At 39.3% G+C, this 20,080-nt stretch overlaps 1 protein-coding gene across 3 annotated transcripts in view; it reads right to left on the bottom strand.

Annotated features, from left to right (window-relative positions):
* Positions 1 to 1,075, bottom strand: part of Mme (membrane metalloendopeptidase) — an 87,740-nt gene extending 86,665 nt beyond the window's left edge. The window contains exon 1 of one of the 3 annotated variants that reach the window (XM_052180417.1): positions 979 to 1,075. The gene's annotated coding sequence lies outside the window, so the exon portion shown is untranslated. Of the gene's footprint in view, positions 1 to 271; positions 400 to 715; positions 805 to 978 lie in introns of those variants that run through there. The other 2 variants (XM_052180419.1, XM_052180418.1) reach the window with 2 other exon arrangements.
* Between the last annotated feature and the right edge of the window lie 19,005 nt (positions 1,076 to 20,080).

The following is a 20,080-nucleotide window of genomic DNA, read 5'->3' on the forward strand; positions in this document are numbered from 1 at the left end:
TAGTTACTCTCATTTTTAAAGAGTATAAATAGATCGTGATAGGTTAAGTAAGAAAGGGTCTTTAAAAACTTCCATCTACAGAAGAACATCCCCACCCCGCGCCAGCCAACCCTTTGGCAGATTTAAGCATGAATTATATAATAGGAAGGCAAGGTTCGAAGCATGATGAAGAGGTGGGATTGTGAAAAGACATTTAGGTTAAGAAAATTAAAAACTAGAAAAGTGAGTTAATTGAGGAGAGAATCCGATAGAAACTAAAATGAAAACAAACCTTGCTTTTTAAAATAAAAACAGTGTCTGTACAGCGGAATGGCCAATTCCCAGCCCCCAAATGAACCCCGGTGCAATTTGGTAGCGCTGCTCTCGGTCACCAAACAGAACTCCTGGGCGGAGGCTGCAGGAAGCTATGAAAATGAACCTGGAGGTGACCTGACATCACTCGCAGGGTCCTCCTCCAGGTCGCCCTCTCGGCCCCTTCCCCTCCCCACATGCTCAGGTCCCAGTGGCGGCTCCCGCCCAGGACACGCCTCCTCCGCCCGCAGCGACCAGGCACCCGGCGCCCGCCGCGCGCGGGACCTCGGCCTCTGCCCTTGCTCCGCGCGTCGCGGCCCCCGCCGGCTCCGTCCTCCTGTTGCCGGTCCCACCGGCTCCCGGCGCCCGGGGGACACTGGTGCCCCGCTCCCCGTGCCCGGTCGTTCGCTCTCCGGTGACTCACCAGTGGGATTGGGGAGAAGTTGGAGGCGACTGAGCAGACACATCCCGACCAATGAGCGCACCGGCCAGGGCGGTCGCAGGCAGAGTAGCCCCCAGCCCGGGCGAGCGCCCACCGCTCTGTGCTGTCCCCAGGGTGCGCCCGAGCGCCGAGCGCGCCGAGGGGAACGAGGCCAGAGTCCCGGGAGGTTCCAGGCCCCACTCGGACTCGGGGCGGGTGGGCGCCCGGGAAGCCCGCATCCCTTGGACCCTCACCCCGAGACTCACCCCTCGCCTTAGCCGCTCTGCAGCTTACGCCTGCACTCGGTCCAGCTTCGCCACTTGCACATCTCCGCGCCCCGCGCGCCTCGCGCTCACCCCCCGCCTCGCCGCACAGGACCAGCCGCGAGAGCAGTTCCCTGGGTGACCTGAAGGTTTCCGCCAGGTCTCCCAAATCCTGTCACACCGTGTAAAGGGGCGGAGGGGGCTCCCGCTCCCAGTTAGTCCGCCACCTTGCCCTTCCCAAAAGGGCTTTGCCAGACATTCTTGGAATTGTTTAGCTTTGTGGCTTTCAAGACAATACACTGTATCTCTGGGATTGTGTAGTGCTGATTGCAGGCTCTCTTTCTCTAACAGACTAAGACCAGAATGCTTCTCTCTCACATACTCTAGTTCTCTCTGTTTTCCCTCGTCCTTAACTCTCCTTTCTTTTCAGTCTTCTTTTCCTCCTATTTCCCTCCTCTTCTACTCTCCTCCCTTCCCTCTCTCACCCCCACCCCCACCCCACCTCCGTCTATGTGTGTTTCTGTTTCTCTTAAACTTAAGGCATTGAATTTGTCGAAGAAAAAAGATTGACTTTGTGCAGAGGCAAATATTTTATGGAAACTACCTTTAGCAGTTATTATAACCAAAGACCTCAGAAAGGCTAAACTTTTGTGCCCCACCCCCACCCCGGCCCAGGATTTCAATGCTGTTATTCAGTGTCAAGTACATACAGAGCTGGAATACTGATCCTTCTTCTCTTTGGAATCACAAGTTTTAAACCCCACACATACTCCATTGGTGGGAGCATACTCAAACAGGAATGGGTTTTTGTGAACTTGAAACGATCTTTGAACGTTAAAACGTCTTACTCCTTTTGCTCTAACCACCTTTATGCTTTTTGTTAATTTTTTTTTAAAAGGAACTAAAGACAAGAACAGGAAATGCATGTTAATGAAATAATGAGTATCATGGAAAGGCGTCACAAGAAAAAATAATTGATGTGCGTAAGTTCGAGTCACACCTTCCACCGGAAGTGTCCGTGCTTCTTTCTTCCTCTGTGGGTATTACAAGCACTTCTTTGTCCTTCTCGTGGCTAGGCTAGCAGAGATGTGTGACTCCTCACAGATAAGCACAAGCAGCTTGGCAAACAGTCTGGGAAGCATCTCAAATGGAATTTGAACCCAGGTCATCTTGACTCAGATTGTTTTGCAGAGGATCAGTGCACAGAAGAGAGATTTACTCAAATTCTCTTGGGAAGAAATCTAGATTTCCCTAAATTTTCTTGGGAAGATACCTAGATTTCCCTCCTGCCCCCAACACCAGTGTGCTTAGTTTTTATTGTATTTTAGTGAAATTAACAGAATTTTACAATAAAATGAGTTGGGAAAATATGTGTATGTACATATAGATATAGATAGGGAAAGAGAGAGGAAGGGAGAGAGGGCACTAGTTCTCAAATTTTTCATATTAAATCACTAGCATTAAAAGTTTAATGCACTTCTCATTAGAGTAGTAATGTATTTTGATAGGGAAAGAAGTTTGGTCAGAATATTACAGAAAATCACATAACAACTAGAAATAAAAATTAAGTTTATGTGTTTGGTCATAACCTAGTTGAACGTTTCTCATTTGATTTTTTTCATTAAAGTTTTAAACATATTATTCTTTTGTAAGCTTATCTAGCATATCCACAAGATTCAAGAATACTTCGTTCACCTAAAGGAGGTACTTGAACCCTGGGGCCTTAACGTGACAAATATTTGAGCAGCCATTGAGCAATACCCTTAGGCTTAAAGAATGTTTTGATAAACAATAGAAACTAGGTTACGATTATTTATTATAGCTATCAACTTTGAGCTGAAAATTGATTTTTTTCCTTAATTAAAGAGTCATTAATGAAAAACCTTTTCAAACTAGTTAATGTCATCGTTTTATTTCAGTCTTGTTACAAGAAGGAGAAATTTTTATGGGGAGTCAACTCAAATATTCACTATCAAGAACATTTTGCTAGAAAAAGTAATGAATTTAGAATGCATGTCAAAAGGAAGTAAAACCCCTGGCATCATCATTAGACTTTGATTTTCAGTTTACGCTTTAGACATGCAATGGTATGGGCAGATACCTTGTTTAATACAAGTCTTAATCTCACTAAAGTTCATTAGAAACATGAAGGTTTGCTAAGAATACTAAGTCTTTTCCCTGAGGTTATGCAAGTTTGAAATCATTTCTCTTTTAAGAGTCCTAAGGGAACTCTCAGGTGCATCTAGTAAGTAAACAGAAACCAAAGGCTGACTAAAGAGTCCAAGGTCCTTCTGCTTGGTCAGTTATCAGGGAGAGGGAGAAAGTAGCAATTCCGATGTCCTTCTGCAAGTTATCAGTTGTGGGGTGTATCTACTTTGGCAATATGCAGCATAAAGTCTTAGAAACAGCCCCTGTCTGTAACATAAATGCTACAGAAACAGTGTTTGAAGATGCAGGCCAGTTGCACCACTAAACTAAGGACAGTGTGAAGGGAGAGACTTCAGAAATCGAAAGAACCAGGGAAGCCAGAACCCCAAAAGCGTGTGTGTGTGTGTGTGTGTGTGTGTGTGTGTGTGTGTGTTGTGTGTGTGTGTGTGTGATGAAATGGTGCTCTGTCTACATATCTCAGGAGGCTGGCCAGACCTAATTGACCTGGAATTAGATATTCATGGGATTTATATGACCTGAGGACCTCACAGAGCATCATCTGGAACCAGGTTAAAACCCACACCAAGCATTCCTGTATTAAGCTGGACAGGAGAGAAAACATCCTTAATGGAAAAGGGAGCTACAAACAAAACCCTCTCTCCCACCATTTCCCGCCCCACCCCCACTGAGCACAGACCTGAACTGCCAGTCATGAATTTCTTCAGCATTTCCAGAGAATGTAAATCTTTTCAAATCGTAGCCTGATGTGAGGTATTTTTTCCCTCTCCAAAACTATAGTTTACAGCAAAATATTCTGTAACAATTTATGATCAGGTCAAACTGTAGAAGTTTGAATATTGGCTTGAAATTTCCAGAGTTAAAAGTTTCTAATAAAGCGATCTCGGCTAGACGGCTGAAAATAAAACCTGAATTACTGTCATTTGAGTTTTATTCCGAGAAATGCTTAGAAAGAGTTTGCCCTGAAACAAACTGATAGCTCATGTGTGGAGAGCCTTATTGGGGTGCCACGCTGCCTGGCAGGAGCCTGGCATTGGCCAAGGATGAGGGCTTCAAGCGCGAATCTGACATTAGGGCATAAGGGAAATAGGTTATGGCAGGAATGTTTATCTTAGGGTAACCGAGAGAAGCAAGCTTCAGGCAAGATTCTGGGCTTGGACAAGGAAGTAGGCTCAGGTATTTTGTTCATCCTTACACACCCTTGGAAACAACTGTCACTGAAGTAATGTGGGACTTTGCTTACTGCCTTGACAATGTTGTGTTTACTGTCTTCCTTATTCCTCATTGTACTACTATTGATCTTAATTCCTGCATGTAATTAAATCGGTATAAAAATGGATTGAAAATTATTAAACCTGCCTTCAGTCTCAGAATTGACTGGGGTCATGCTGCAGTTTTGTCTAATTGTCTCTTTCTTTTCAGTCCTCACTCCTGTGCTGGAGAACCTGTTGACTGAGCGGGCTTGGTCACTGATAGAATCAAAATGATATAGCATCTCATACAGGAAAAGGAACAGTAAAAGCAAAGAGACTCAAGTCACTCTGAAGACACAGGTCAGTCTGGGCAAAGGAAGCTACCTGTGCAAAATATGGGGATTGGAAAGGATCACTTAAAAACTGGGGAAGTGATGTGAGAGCCACAGGATTCCAAAGTCCTGTTGTTGGGATGGAAGAGAATGATATTAATTTTAGACTTTATTATTTATACAATAGAGATTACTAATAGAGCCACAAAAGGGTGAAAATAGTAAATCTAAAAGAACATGGTGAAAAGTTAATCTTAGACAATGCACAAAAATGTAGAAATACAGTGGTAAAAATAATATGACTACATCCATTGCTGTAACTGTAATTGGACAGTGTGTCTGCTTGGAAGACAAAGACTAAAATAAAATTAATTTAGCTGGCTTTGGTTAAAAGAGATATACCTTGTGGGGAATCACAGTTCATACCTTTGATCTCAGCCCTCTGGAAGCAGAGGCAGCCTGCTTTCTATGAGCCCAGACCAACCTGGTCTACATAGTCCATGTAGTTTATAGTGAGAACCTGTCACAAAAACAAAACAAAACAAATAAAAAGGAGAGATAATTTAAAATAAAGCTATAGTATAAGTGAATGAAAAACTGTAGTAATAGTTATGTCAAATATGTATAACTAAAGGATTGTTTGGAATATTCTAATGAAACAACAACCAAAAAAAACTCTAAAATTTACCCTTATCCAAATGTAGTCATTTTAGCAGCACTGTACAGTTCAAGAATATATCCAGTAGCATACATTTTAAGTAGGTATTTTTAAAAATTACATAAGAACTAAAAAGAGACATTAATAATTCATGGTGGTGATGGGTGTTTTCAATGTACTTTTCTCAATATTTGATTAACCAGATTCACAAGCAGTAATAATATAGAGAATAACTTTAAAAAAACTGTTAAAAGACTGTACCATGGAAATCTATAGAACATTTCTTCTCCATGAGATATTTATAAATATTGATCATGTGTTTATGTTAAACTATGATGCTTCAATGAGATTCTAATACTTCCATTATAAATAATTTATTATTGGACTTTAAACAACCAAAAACAGATAAATGAAAACTACATGTAAATTTAGAAATTTTTTTTTTTTGAGAAATTTATTAGGCTTTTAGGAGGGTACTTCAGAAGGAGACACGGAGAGGGCAGAATTCTTTTTTTTTTTTTTTTAAAGATTTTTTTTATTATATGTAATTACATAGTAGCTGTCTTCAGACACTCCAGAAGAGGGAGCCAGATCTTGTTACAGATGGTTGTGAGCCATCTTATGGTTGCTGGGACCTGAACTCAGAACCTTTGGAAGAGCAGTCTGTGCTCTTAGCCTCTGAGCCATCTCTCCAGCCTGAGAGGCAGAATTCTTATATAGCAAGAGAGGTTCGCCTGTGACTGGAACCGAGACCACCTGGAAGGAAAGCTGGGGCTGAAATAGAATGGTCATCGAGAGAAATAAGGAGCCAATATAATTTGTTTCTGATCAAGGCTCAATGACTAATGGAGAGCTCCACATTTAAAGGTGGTGGAAAACCTTCCCCCCAACCCTCCCCACTCCCCCCACCCCTCTGTTCTCCTGCCCCCCCCCCAAAAGGCTGGGAACTCATCCTGAAAAACCGGTTTGATTGCTCAGCAGGTGGCTGGCTTCTCTCAGGAAATTGCAGGTCTTTGAAGAACAATAGATGTCACCTTGGTCTGAGAGCTCCACCTTAAGTGAGAGGCCATGGCTAGCATGAATTTCCCGCTCAAGGGCTTGGGGGGAGGGCACACTACATCGCTGAAGAAAGTCAGAACGGAAAGTCAAATGTGGGAGAAACGTGGAAGCAGGAGCTGATGCAGGGGTCATGGAAGCTGCTGCTCACTCTCTTGCTCCCCGTGGCTTTTTCAGCCTACTATCTTATACAGCCCAGGACCACCAGCACAGGGGTGACCCCACCCACAATGGGCTGGACCCTCCCATATCAGTCATTCATCAAACAATGACAGACTTGCCTACAGCCTGTCCTTTCGGAGGCATTTTCTCAATTGAGGCTCCCTTCTCACAGAGGACTTTAAAACTAGGCAGGCCAACTATATATCGATAGATATGTCAATTGAGGTATTTAAAAAAAATATTTAAATCAAACAAACCTGAGATTTCACTTTATACCAGTCAGAATGGCTAAGATTAAAAACTCAGGAGACAGCAGGTGTTGGTGAGGATGTGGAGAAAGAGGAACACTCCTCCACTGCTGGTGGGGTTGCAAATTGGTACAACCACTATGGAAATCAGTCTGGCGGTTCCTCAGAAAACTGGGCACCTCACTTCCAGAAGATCCTGCTATACCACTCCTAGGCATAAACCCAGAGTTCTGGCGGTTCCTCAGAAAACTGGGCACCTCACTTCCAGAAGATCCTGCTATACCACTCCTAGGCATAAACCCAGAGGATTCCCCAGAATGTAATAAGGATACATGCTCCACTATGTTCATAGCAGCCCTATTTATAATAGCCATAAGCTGGAAAGAACCCAGGTATCCCTCAACAGAAGAATGGATGCAAAAAAATGTGGTATATATACACAATGGAGTACTATTTAGCCATTAGAAACAATGAATTCATGAAATTCTTAGGCAAATGGATGGAACTGGAGAACATCATACTAAGTGAGGTAACCCAGTCTCAAAATATTAATCATGGTATGTACTCACTAATAAGTGGGTGTTAACCTAGAAAACTGGAATACCCAAAACATAATCCACACATCAAATGAGGTACAAGAAGAACGGAGGAGTGGCCTGGTTCTGGAAAGACTCAGTGTAGCAGTATAGGGCAAAAGCAGAACAGGGAAGTGGGAAGTGGTGGATGGGAGAACAGGGGGAGGGAAGGGGGCTTATGGGACTTTCAGGGAGTGGGGAGCCAGGAAAGGGGAAATCATTTGAAATGTAAATAAAAATATATTGAATACAAAATATTAAAAAATATTTAAATCTTAAATGCTTTTGCCTTAATGAGAAAGACTGGAACTTGTTGAAATGAGTTTTAATCTTAAGAAATTAGAAAGGAAGAGGAGGCAGTGGGAATATCTCAGTGTCAGAGCTCTTGCCTAGTTTTTTCAAGATCTTCCATTTAATACTCATCACTGTAAATAAATAAAACTAGAAAATAAGTTATTAGAAAAAGAAGTTAAGAATGTAAGGAGAGAAAAGATGCAAATGCATAAATAACAACAGATTCCAGTGAAACCCAGATGGTCATTAGAAAATAGCACGAAGAAAACTTAGACAAATGAATACATTTCAAACACATATGACTTACTTAAATTAAATCCAGAGGATATAAATAATTTAAATAGGCCCATAGTGAGCAAAGACATTGAAGCAGTAATTAAAAGTTTCCCTACAAAGACAAAACCTAGGACCAGATGGAGTCACTACTGAAATCTATCAAGCGATTTTTATAAAAATAACTTTATTGTAGTGATCTTACAAAGCAACAACAATAAAAATCAAACCACTATGCAGCTAGATAGTCTAGCTAGCCACTCAAACAAGCACCTGCCCCTACCCAAACCCCACACATCTCAATGAACTCCAATGGAGGTAACATAAGCATCCTGAAGCCATGGAGATTCAGTTAGGAGTTTACAATTTGACTATCAATTATATTCCTTATACTTATCCACCACAGAAAATGAAAGGGGAAAAAGTTAGTTAAAAGTAGGGAAAAATGAACTTTGTAACCCGTCCACAGTTTACTTGACTTTATCTGCATCTGTCCTTCCTCACCATCCACACCTTTTCTTGTTCTCCTTCCCACATGCTCTCATCATTCACTAAGGAAGAAGAAATGCTAGTATTTGTCAATTTTATTCCACAAAACAGGAATAGAAAGAGTATAAACCAATCCACCTGGTCAGACCAATATTGTTTTATAAAGAAACAGATGAAGACACAAAAATTGTCAACAAAACACTTGTAAAAAGAATTCAAGAGCACAGAAAGGAGATGATACATAACAACATATAATAGGTTCCGTCACAAATCCCAGGATGCAAATAAGGCTCAGCATGCATAAATCAATAAATGGAATCTAATATATAATCAACCTTAACGACAGAAATCAATCATCTTGATAGATCCAGAACAAGCATTTGACAAAGTTCATGATTAAAGGTCCAGACAAAACAGGAATAGACAGAACATATCTCAAAATTATATGTATGTGTGTGTATATATATATATGTATATATACACATATATGTAGAACATGCCTATAGCAACCCTTATATTAAATGGGGGAACACAGAAAATATTTGCACCTAAAATCTATAAGACAGCAAGGTTAGTCCCCACTCACTCTTATTCAACATAACGCCTGAGGTCTTACTGGGACAATAAAAGAAGAAAAAATATAAAAGGGACAAAAATAACACACTAGGAAGTATCTGTATTCAAAAATGTCAGGGACTTTTACTCTACACTTTATGAGAAAAGTCTTAGACTTAATAAATAATAAATTCTTCTGGGAAAGTTCAGGATGCTAAACCAGCATATATATATACATATATATATATACATATATTATATATACATATATATATATATACATATATTATATATATATATATATATATATATATATATATATATATATATATATATATATATATATATATAGTAGCCTTGATATACTTCAGAAAACCACTTGCTAAAAACAAAATAAAATAGGAATTATATCCTGTTCACAGCAGTGCCTCCAAAATAAAGTGTCAGGGAAATAAACCTCATCAAAGAAGTGAACTATTTTTACGTGGAACACTTTAAAGCAGTGAAAAGCAGGAATTAAAGAAGATACTAAGCAAAACAGTGAATGCACACGCCTTTAATCCCAGCACTTGGGAGGCAGAGGCAGGCAAATTTCTGAGTTCGAGGCCAGCCTGATTTACAGACTGAGTTCCAGGACAGCCAGAGCTACACAGAGAAACTCTGTCTTGGAAAAAACCAAACCAAACAAACAAACAAACAAATAAAGGTTGCTAGTGATGGATAGCCTTCCATGCCTCTACACTGACAGGACCAATACTGAGAAAATGACGATACTGTCAAAAGATATACATTCTGTGCAATTCCCAATTCTTTATAGGAATTGGGGGTGGGGGGAATGGAAACAAAACAGGAACAAGAATAACCTAAGCACCCTAAGCAGAAACAAGACCTGATTTCGAGTTATACTACAGAGCTAGAGTGACCAAGTGACACATGGCACTGCCACAATACAAATAGACATGTAGACGAACAGGATAGAATAGAGGGCCCAGGAATAAGCACACCTGGCTATAGCCACCACATTTTTGACTAAAACATGCATACACTTGCATGAGGAGAAGCAGAAGCCCATGAACCTTGATGAGGAGAAAGCTGTTCAACAAATGGTGATAGCAAAAATGGAAACCTTCCTTCACAATAATAAAATCATTTCCTACTTTATACAAAAATGGATGATACCTCTTAATAGGAGTATACTAATTTAAAGCATGAAATAGTGAAAGTGCTAGAGGAAAACATAGGGAATGCACTGTTAGAACTTTCTGAGCAGAACAGGAAACAGTCCCACAATCAAAAAATGGAGCTACGTGAAATTAAAGTTTCTATACAGCGAAACACAAAGCACCATTCCCCAATTTTATCAGCAGAGTGAATATGCAGCCTAGAGAACGGGAGCAAATCATTGCCAACTATATCCCTGGACGAGAGATCCATATCCGTAATATATAAAGAACTAAAAATCTAAACAATAGAGAGGAAAATGATCAATCAGTAAAAGGGGTAACGAAATGGGCAGTTCTCTGAAGAAGAAACATGAATGGCTAATGATAGTTTTAAGTTGTTTACAATCTTTAACTCTGAAGAAATGCAAATTAATACAACTTTGAGATATCATTTTACGTGCCAAAATGGTCATAATCAAGAAAATAAATGATAATCCCAGCACTTGGGAGGTATGGGCAGAAGGATCTCTGTAAGTTCAAGGACAGCTTGGGATATATAGTGAATTCTAGGCCAGTTTGGGTTACAGAGTGAGTCCCTGTCATGAAGACAAAATAATAACAACAAAAACAAATTGAAACCCTTATTTACTGTTGGTGAGAGTATAAACTAGTATAGCCATTATTTTCTCTAAAAATGAACAGTAGAACTGCAATGTGACACAGCTATGCCAGCTGTTTGTGTGTGTGTGTGTATCTCACCACAGAGATGTATGCATAGCTGAGCTTATTTCTGCATTATTCACAACAGAAAAGATATGTTAGTCAACAAAAAAACAGATAATAACAATGTCACAAATATACACAATGGATTTTATTTAGCTATATAGAAAAATGACATTTGCAAGAGAATGGATGGCTCTGGAAAGTATTATATTAAGTGACCCAGACACAGTCAAGGCTCAGGTGTTCTCTACCTTATGCAGACCCCTTAATAAGGGGATGTCATAGTGGATATAGGCTAGGAAAAAGGATAGGAGAGAGGGACAAGAGATGTTGGAATCAAAGGACCATGTGATAGGAAAGGAGAAGGAAGTTGCGAGAGGTAGGAATGGAGCTAAGAATGGGAAGGAGACAGGGGAGAAGGCAGAAAGAGAAAAAATAGATAGCAAAAGATGTTTGTATTGTATGCTAATAAAAAGGGTAAACCCTAAAATGACCAGCAAAATGCCTCACTATATAAAAATGATTCTAGGCCACCTCTGGATCGGGAGCAGCCTGGGCCATGCACCCCGCCCCAAGCAGTGCAGAGGGCCAGCAATGCATCCAGAGGCCAGCTGCAGGGAGGCTGCTTGCAAGGGTGAGTCCTGCATTGACAACAAGACCAACTAAAACCAGTGAGATCTAGATGTCAAAAGGCAAACGTAGGAATGTTACTAATAGAAATCAAGGAAATATGGCAGCATCTGAACCCAATTCTCTGTTAACAACAAGTCCTGGATACCCCAAAACACCAGAAAAGCAAGATTTGGATTTAAAATCAATGGTCATGATGCTGTTACAAGAACACATGAAGGACATAAATAAATCATTTAAAGGACATAAATAAATCCAAATCAGGAGAATATGGGTCAAACCACAGTAGCCAATAAGGGGGAAATGCAAAAATCACTTAAGAAAATACAGGAGAACGTTGATCAACAGGCAGAAGTTATGAAAGAGGAAACACAAAAATCTCTCAAAGAATTACAGGAAAACACAAACAAGCAAGTGAAGGAACTGAGCAAAAATATCCAACATCTAAAAACAGAAGTAGAAACAACTAAGAAATCGCAAAGGGAGACAACTTTGGAGATAGAAAACCTTGAGAAGAAATCAGGGGCCATAGATGAAAATATCAACAACAGAATACAAGAGATAGAAGAATCTCAGATGCTGAAGATACCATAGAATCCATGGACTCAACAGTCAAAGAAAATGCAAAATGCAAAAAGCTTGTAACCCAAAACATCCAGGAAATCCAGGTCACAATGAGAAGGCCAAACCTAAGGATTCTAGGCATAGATGAGAGTGAAGATTTACAACTTAAAGGGCCAGCAAATATCTTCAATAACATTATGGAAGAAAACTTTCCTAATCTAAAGAGAGAGATGCCCATGAATATACAAGAAGCCAACAGAACTCCAAACAGACTGGACCAGAACAGAAATGCATCCTGTCACATAATAATCAAAACCCTAAATGTACTAAACAAGGAAAGAATATTAAAGGCAGCAAGAGAAAGAGGCCAGATAACATATAAAGAAAGACCTATCAGAATCACAACAGGTTTCTCACCAGAGACTATGAAAGCCAGAAGATCCTGGGCAGATCTCATGCAGACTCTAAGAGAACACAAATGCCAGCCAAAACTACTATACCCAGCAAAACTCTCAATCACCATAGATGGAGAAACCAAGATATTCCATGACAAAACCAAGTTCACCCAATATCTTACCACAAACCCAGCCCTACAAAGGATAATAGGAGGAAAACACCAATACAAGGAGGGAAACTTCACCCTGGAAAAAGCAAGATAGTAACCTTCTTTCATCAAACCCAAAAGAAGAAACCAATCATATCTAAAAGATAACATAAAAAAATGACAGGAAGTAATAATCACTATTCCTTAATATCTCTTAACATCAATGGACTCAATTCCCCAATAAAAAGACATAGACTAACGGGCTGGATACATAAACAGGATCCTACATTTTGCTACATATAGGAAACACACCTCAGTGTCAAAGACAAACACTACCTTAGAGTAAAAGGCTGGAAGACAATTTTACAAGCAAATGGTCTCAGGAAACAAGCCGGGGTAGCCATTCTAATATCAGATAAAATTGACTTTCAACCTAAAGTCATCAAAAGAGACACTGAAGGACACTTCTTGCTGGTCAAAGGAAAAACACACCAAGAAGAACTCTCAATCCTAAACATCTATGCTCCAAATGCAAAGGCACCCTCATTCATAAAAGAAACTTTACTAAAGCTCAAAGCACACATTGCACCTAACACAATAATTGTGGGTGACTTCAACACTGCACTTTCCTCAATGGACCGATCAGGAAAACAGAAGCTAAACAGGGACACAGTGAAACTAATTGACGTTTTGGACCAATTAGAGTTAATAATATATATATATATATATATATATAAAACATTTCACCGTAAAGCAAAAGAATATACCTTTTTCTCAGCACCTCATGGTACCTTCTCCAAAATCGACCATGTAATTGGTCACAAGACAGACCTCAACAAATATAAGAAGATCAAAATAATCCCATGCCTCCTATCAGATCACTATGGAGAAAAAGTGGTCTTCAATAGCAACAAAAACAACAATAAAGAAAGAAATCAAAGACTTTTTAGAATTTAATGAAAATGAAGATACAGCATACCCAAAGCTATGGGACACAATGAAAGCAGTGAGTGCTAAGAGGAAAACTCATAGCCCCGAGTGCCTCCAAAAAGAAAATGGAGAGAGCATACACTAGCAGCTTAATGACACACCTGAAAGCCCTGGAGCAAAAAGAAGCAAATTCACCCAGGAGGAGTAGAAGGCAGGAAATCATCAAACTCAGGGCTGAAATCAATTGAGTAGAAACTAAGAGAACCATCCAAAAATCAACAAAACCAGGAGCTGGTTCTTTGAGAAAATCAACAAGATAGATAAACCCTTAGCCAGACTAACCAAAGGGCATAGAGACAATATCCAGATTAACAAAATTAGAAAGGAAAAGGCAGATATAACAACAGAAACTGAGGAAATTCAAAAAAATCATCAGATCTTACTACCAAAGCCTATACTCAACACAACTGGAGAATCTGGAGAAAATGGACAATTTCCTAGACAGATACCAAACACCAAAATTAAATCAGGATCAAATAGATCATCTAAACAGTCCCATAAGCCCTAAAGAAATTAAAGGGGTCATAGAAATTTTCCCAAACCAAAAAAAGCACGGGACCAGATATCTTCAGTGTAGAGTTCTATCAGACCTTCAAAGAAGACCTAACACCAATAATCTTCAAACTGTTCCACAAAATAGAAAGAGAAGGAACACTACCCAACTCGTTCTACAAAGCCACAATTACTCAGATACTAAAATCACACAAAGATCCAACAAAGAAAGAACTTCAGGCCAATTTCTTTATGAATATCGATGCAAAAATACTCAAAAAATTCTTGCCAACCGAATCCAAGAATACATCAAAATGATCATCTACCACGATCAAGTGGGCTTCATCCCAGGCATGCAGGGATGGTTCAATATAAGGAAATCCATCAATGCAATCCACTACATAAATGCTGGAAAAGCATTTGGCAAAATTCAGCATCCTATGATGCTAAAAGTCTTGGAAAGAACAGGAATTCACGGCCCATACCTAAACATCGTTAAAGCAATACACAGCAAACCGGTAGCCAACATCAAACTAAATGGAGAGAAACTTGAAGCAATCCCACTAAAATCAGGGACTAGACAAGGCTGCCCTCTCTCTCCATATCTTTTCAATATAGCTCTTGAAGTTCTAGCTAGAGCAATTAGACAACATAAGGAGGTCAAAGGAATACAAATTGAAAAGGAAGATATCAAATTATCACTATTTGCAGATGATATGATAGTATACTTAAGTGACCCAAAACCTCCACCAGAGAACTCCTACAGCTGATAAACAACTTCAGCAAAGTGGCAGATTATAAAATCAACTCACGCAAATCTGTTGCTTTCCTATACTCAAAGGATAAGCAGGCTGAGAGAGAATTTAGGGAAATGACACCCTTCACAATAGCCACAAACAATATAAAGTATCTTGGTGTGACTCTAACCAAACAAGTGAGAAAGATCTATACAACAAGAACTTCAGGTCTCTGAGGAAGGAAATTGAAGAAGACCTCAGAAAATGGAAAAATCTGCCATGTTCGTGGATTGGCAGGATTGATATAGTTAAAATGGCCATTTTGCCAAAAGCAATCTACAGATTCGATGCAATCCTCATCAACATCCCAACTCAGTCCTTCACTGCGGTAGAAAAAGCAATTCTCAAATTTATTTGGAATAACAAAAACCCAGGATAGCTAAAACTATTCTCAACAGTAAAAGAACTTCTGGGGAAATTAGTATCCCAGACCTCAAGAAATACTACAGAGCAATAGTGTTAAAAACTGCATGGCATTGGCACAGTGACAGACAAGTGGACCAATGGAATAGAATTGAAGATCCAGAAATGAATCCACACACCTATGGTCACTTGATCTTTCACAAAGGAGCTGAAAACATCCAGTGGAAAAAAGACAGCCTTTTCAACAAATGGCGCTGGTTCAACTGGAGATCGGCATGCAGGAGAATGTGAATTGATCCATTCTTATCTCCTTGTTCTAAGCTCAATCCAAGTGGATCAAGGACCTCCACATAAAACCAGACACACTGAAACTAATAGAAAAGAAACTGGGGAAAACCCTTGAGGACATAGGCACAGGGGAAAAGTTTCTGAACAGAACACAAATAGCTTATGCTCTAAGATCAAGAATTGACAAATGGGATCTCATAAAATTACAAAGTTTCTGTAAGGCAAAGGACACTGTCAAAAGTACAAAACGGCAACCAACAAATTGGGAAAAGATCTTCACCAATCCTACATCTGATAGAGGGCTAATATCCAATATATACAAAGAACTCAAGAAGTTAGACCCCAGGGAACCAAATAACCCTATTAAAAAATGGGGTACAGATCTAAACACAAAATTTTCACCTGAAGAAATTTGGATGGCCGAGAAGTACCTTAAGAAATGCTCAACATCATTAGCCATTAGGGAAATGCAAATCAAATCAACCCTGAGATTTCACCTCACACCAGTCAGAATGGCTAAGGTTAAAAACTCAGGAGACAGCAGGTGTTGGCGAGGATGTGGAGAAAAAGGAACACTCCTTCACTGCTGGTGGGACTGTAAGATGGTACAACCACTATGGAAATCAGTCTGGCCGTTCCTATGAAAACTGGACATGCCACTTCTGGAGGATGCTGCTATACCTCTCCTGGGCATATACCCAGAGGATTCTCCAGCATGCAATAAGACACATGCTCCACTATGTTCATAGCAGCCTTATTTATAAGTGCCAGAAGCTGGAAAGAACCCAGATGTCCCTCAATGGAGGAATGAATACAGAAAATGTGGTATATATACACAATGGAGTACTATTCAGCAATTAAAAACAATGAATTCATGAATTTTTTAGGCAAATGGATGGAACTGGAAAATATCATCCTAAGCAAGGTAATGCAATCACAAAAGAATACCCATGGAATGCAATCATTGATAAGTGGATATTAATTAGCACTGAAGCTCTGAATACTGAAGATACAATTAGCATATCAAATGTTTCCCATTAAAAAGGAAGAAGAGGGCCCTAATCCTGGAAAGGCTTGATCCAGCATTGTAGGGGAGTACCAGGACAGAGAAATGGTAGGGGGAAAGATAGGAGAATGGATGGAGACAAGAGGACTTATGGGACATATGGGGGGAGGGAACTGGAAAAGGGGAAAGCTTTTAGAATGCAAACAAAGAATATAGAAAATAAATATTAAAAAATGACTCTAAAATCTCTAGAAATACAATTGTTTACATTAAGCATCCAGTTAGAGGATCTAGATAATGCTTTAGATAAGAAAAGAGGTAGTGGGTGAAGAAAGGAGAGAGAATAGTAACAAACTAAATAAATAATGACAAAATCACCCCTATTTCTAAGACAATGTCATTGTTTCACAAATATTAATAAGTTAATTGAATTTTTATATAATAGAAAACGTTAAAAAAATGAAATTAATAGCCCCTGGGCTGGCAAGCTATCTCAGCAGGTGAAGGCACCTGACACCAAGTCTAGTGACTTGAATTCAATCCTGGGAATCTACCATGATGGAAGGAAAGAATCTGCCAGGATGGAAGGAAAGAATCAGTTCTTGCAAGCTGTCCTCTGACCTCCAAACATCCCCCAAGGCATGTGTGTGTCTCCTCATCAACCCAACCTCCATACAAATTAATCAATTAAAAAGTTTCCTAAATTACATAAAAAAGACCGCTTTCAGTGAAAGTATCTTTAAAAGTAGCATTATAAAGTTAAATGTAGATACTTTCTGACAAGTAGAAAGTCTTCTGAGAAAGATACTAATGACCATGTATGTAATTGACAGACAAGGCAGGTAGCTGAAACTGAATATTTAATACAAAAGATTTCAAAGCAGTAAAATGCAAATTTCTTACATTGATCTAAAAACATGCTCAATAAAACTGTCTTATAACAGGAAGTTCATAAGTACAGTTTGGAAGTACAAAGAGAGAATAATAGCTAGGATAATACTGAAGAAAATAATAGAAAACATTTAACCTGGTAGCAAAATTTGTAAAGCACTACTATTAGTAGTAATTCCCTATTTTGCTCATCAGCAATACTTAATTGATTCAGGTTAATAAAGCATAATAAGGATTAAAAACATAGATATCTACATGAGAATCTGTTGTCCCTTGTTGCACATTAAAGGGGGTCATGACAGTCACCCACAACAAAAGAAGAGTTAATAAAGAACACTGTAACACCAACATCACATGGGATGCTTGAGAATGCAAAGATTCAAAGTGACCTATATTTTTTTATTATTTTGGGGTGTGTAGGAGTGTGTAGAGTAAGCAGGTGTTTTGTTGTCAGTAGGCAACTTGTTGGAGTCATTTCTCTCCTTCGAGTATGTGAGCTCTGGGCATTGAACTCAAGTGGCAGCAATTGCCTTTACTGGCTGAGCCATCTCATCCACGACTTGTTTATTTGACAAGACTTCCTTATTTTATGCTCGATTTGCATGGGGAGTCTTGAGCAAACAGACTGAAGACAAAAGTCACTGGCTAATGATAGCAGATTGAGAGGAGAAAGCTAGCAGACCTGTCTGGGCAGATTTTCTGGCTGGCAGCTTCCAAGTTCCTCCTAACACTCCTTGCTGACAGGCAAGGCTTTTCTGAAAGGAGCTGGAATAAAAGGACGTCTGGTTTCTATTGCTGACCATGGAAAAGGATGAGAGGCAAGAGACAGAAAGACAGAGGACATCAGAAATTGACGTTGGAAGCTATTTCTGGGGATTTTCACTTGTAAGTTTTCTTTAGTGAACCCCAGTTTTTCATATATGCAGAATTGGCATGAGATATAAACTTTTAGAGATGAAGGTTTATTGTTTCTGACAATCTGGAAATTTTTTGCTAATAAATTATTTATTGGAAATCAAGATTTGAAGTTGCTGAAATAGCTTCTGACATCTAGATAGAAAAAAATAATTATGTTCCTACATCATTCAAAAGAAGATTTAGCTTTACATGAATTTCTGATTCTAACACAGTAAGCATATTTGTGTTTTGTTTGTGTGTGTGTGTGTGTGTGTGTTTATGAGTGTGTATGTGTTAACTGAAGAGTCCAGAAGAAGCTATTAGATCTCCTGGAACTGAGGTTACAGACAGTTGTGAGCTATTATGTGTGTGCTAGGAGACAAACCCAGTCCTCTGGAAGCACAAGCAGTAATTTTGACATCTGAGCCATCGGCTCCCAAAACCTTTTATTTATAAAAATGCTGAAAACAGTAGAAATAAACATTAGAAGGCCTGGGGCTGGGGCTCAGTGATAGGCCTCCTGCTCAGCAACAGAAGGTCCTAGGTTTAATCTCCAGCACCAAAAAACATAATCAAGTAATCAAAAGTTATACTTCAGCAAACCATTTTGGGAAGCATTACATTATCTTGAAAGTATGTAATTGATAAGTCCAATATTTTACCTTTAGATGCACACAAGCCTTGGGAGATACATTCAAGACTTAATAGCATCACTGTTTGTTGTAAAAAAATTAACAAGTGAATACAAACATTTATTTATGGTAGAAATGACAAAATATTGAAATATGTACCTAAAATAGAATACAGCTTAGAATATAAAATACCAATAGTAGCTAAACACATTGATATGGATAATTCTAAGAAAAATACAGTGTTTGGTGAGTAAGTAAGTAAATCCTATTCCTGATAATATAAGTGCAAAGAAAACAAATGTTATAATGACTTTACAATTAAAAAAAAAAGCCATAGTTTCCTGGGTAGGAGATGGGCAAACAGGCATAACCAATAGAATATAATAATTTTTTGATTGAGTTCTATGAAAACTTCACTTAAAATTTATGCTATCGTAACATCTCACCAGAAAGCTTCATCATGTGATAGACACATCCTTTCTGAGCAGGGGTTGCATGTACCCTAGGATGGCTTCAAACTCACGGTGCGCTGTGGATGACTCTGAAGTTCTGACCCCTCTACCTATACGTCCAGCGTTTTGAGCTTACAGGCATGCGCATGCTGCCATGTTTACGTGCTGCTGAATGGGAGACACAGATCTGCGTACACCAGGCAAGCACTGTAGCGACTGAGCTAGAGCACATTTTATTTGAGAAAAGGGGAAGCTCTGCTAGATCGCTCCAGACAGAAAACATCGTGAACATTCTGTATTTTGAATCTTGTGTAGAATTCAATAGAATATTCTGATGTCTTTAGGTAAGCTTCTCAAAGGAGGTATTGAAATGTGAAAGATGTCTAAGGAAGGGGAGAAGGACAGTTTCTTGAGAGAAGTGTACAGTTCAATGCAACAAGGAAGCACCAGCATGAAGCAAGCGTTTGCATTTTATTGCACACAGTTCAGTCATAGAAGAATCTCGTGCACAGTAGCAAATAAGTCAGAGATATTCATCTAAATGCCTATGACGAAAACTGAAGCAGAAAAATGTGGATATGTGACAGAAAGCTCGTGTAGTAATCCTTAGGGAAGATTCTTTAAACATAAATAAAAGAGGAAGAAACTGAAGTTCTCACCCCTCTGCTTCGA

This window comes from Apodemus sylvaticus, chromosome 4 (genome assembly GCF_947179515.1).
Source record: "Apodemus sylvaticus chromosome 4, mApoSyl1.1, whole genome shotgun sequence".
NCBI lineage: Eukaryota > Metazoa > Chordata > Mammalia > Rodentia > Muridae > Apodemus > Apodemus sylvaticus.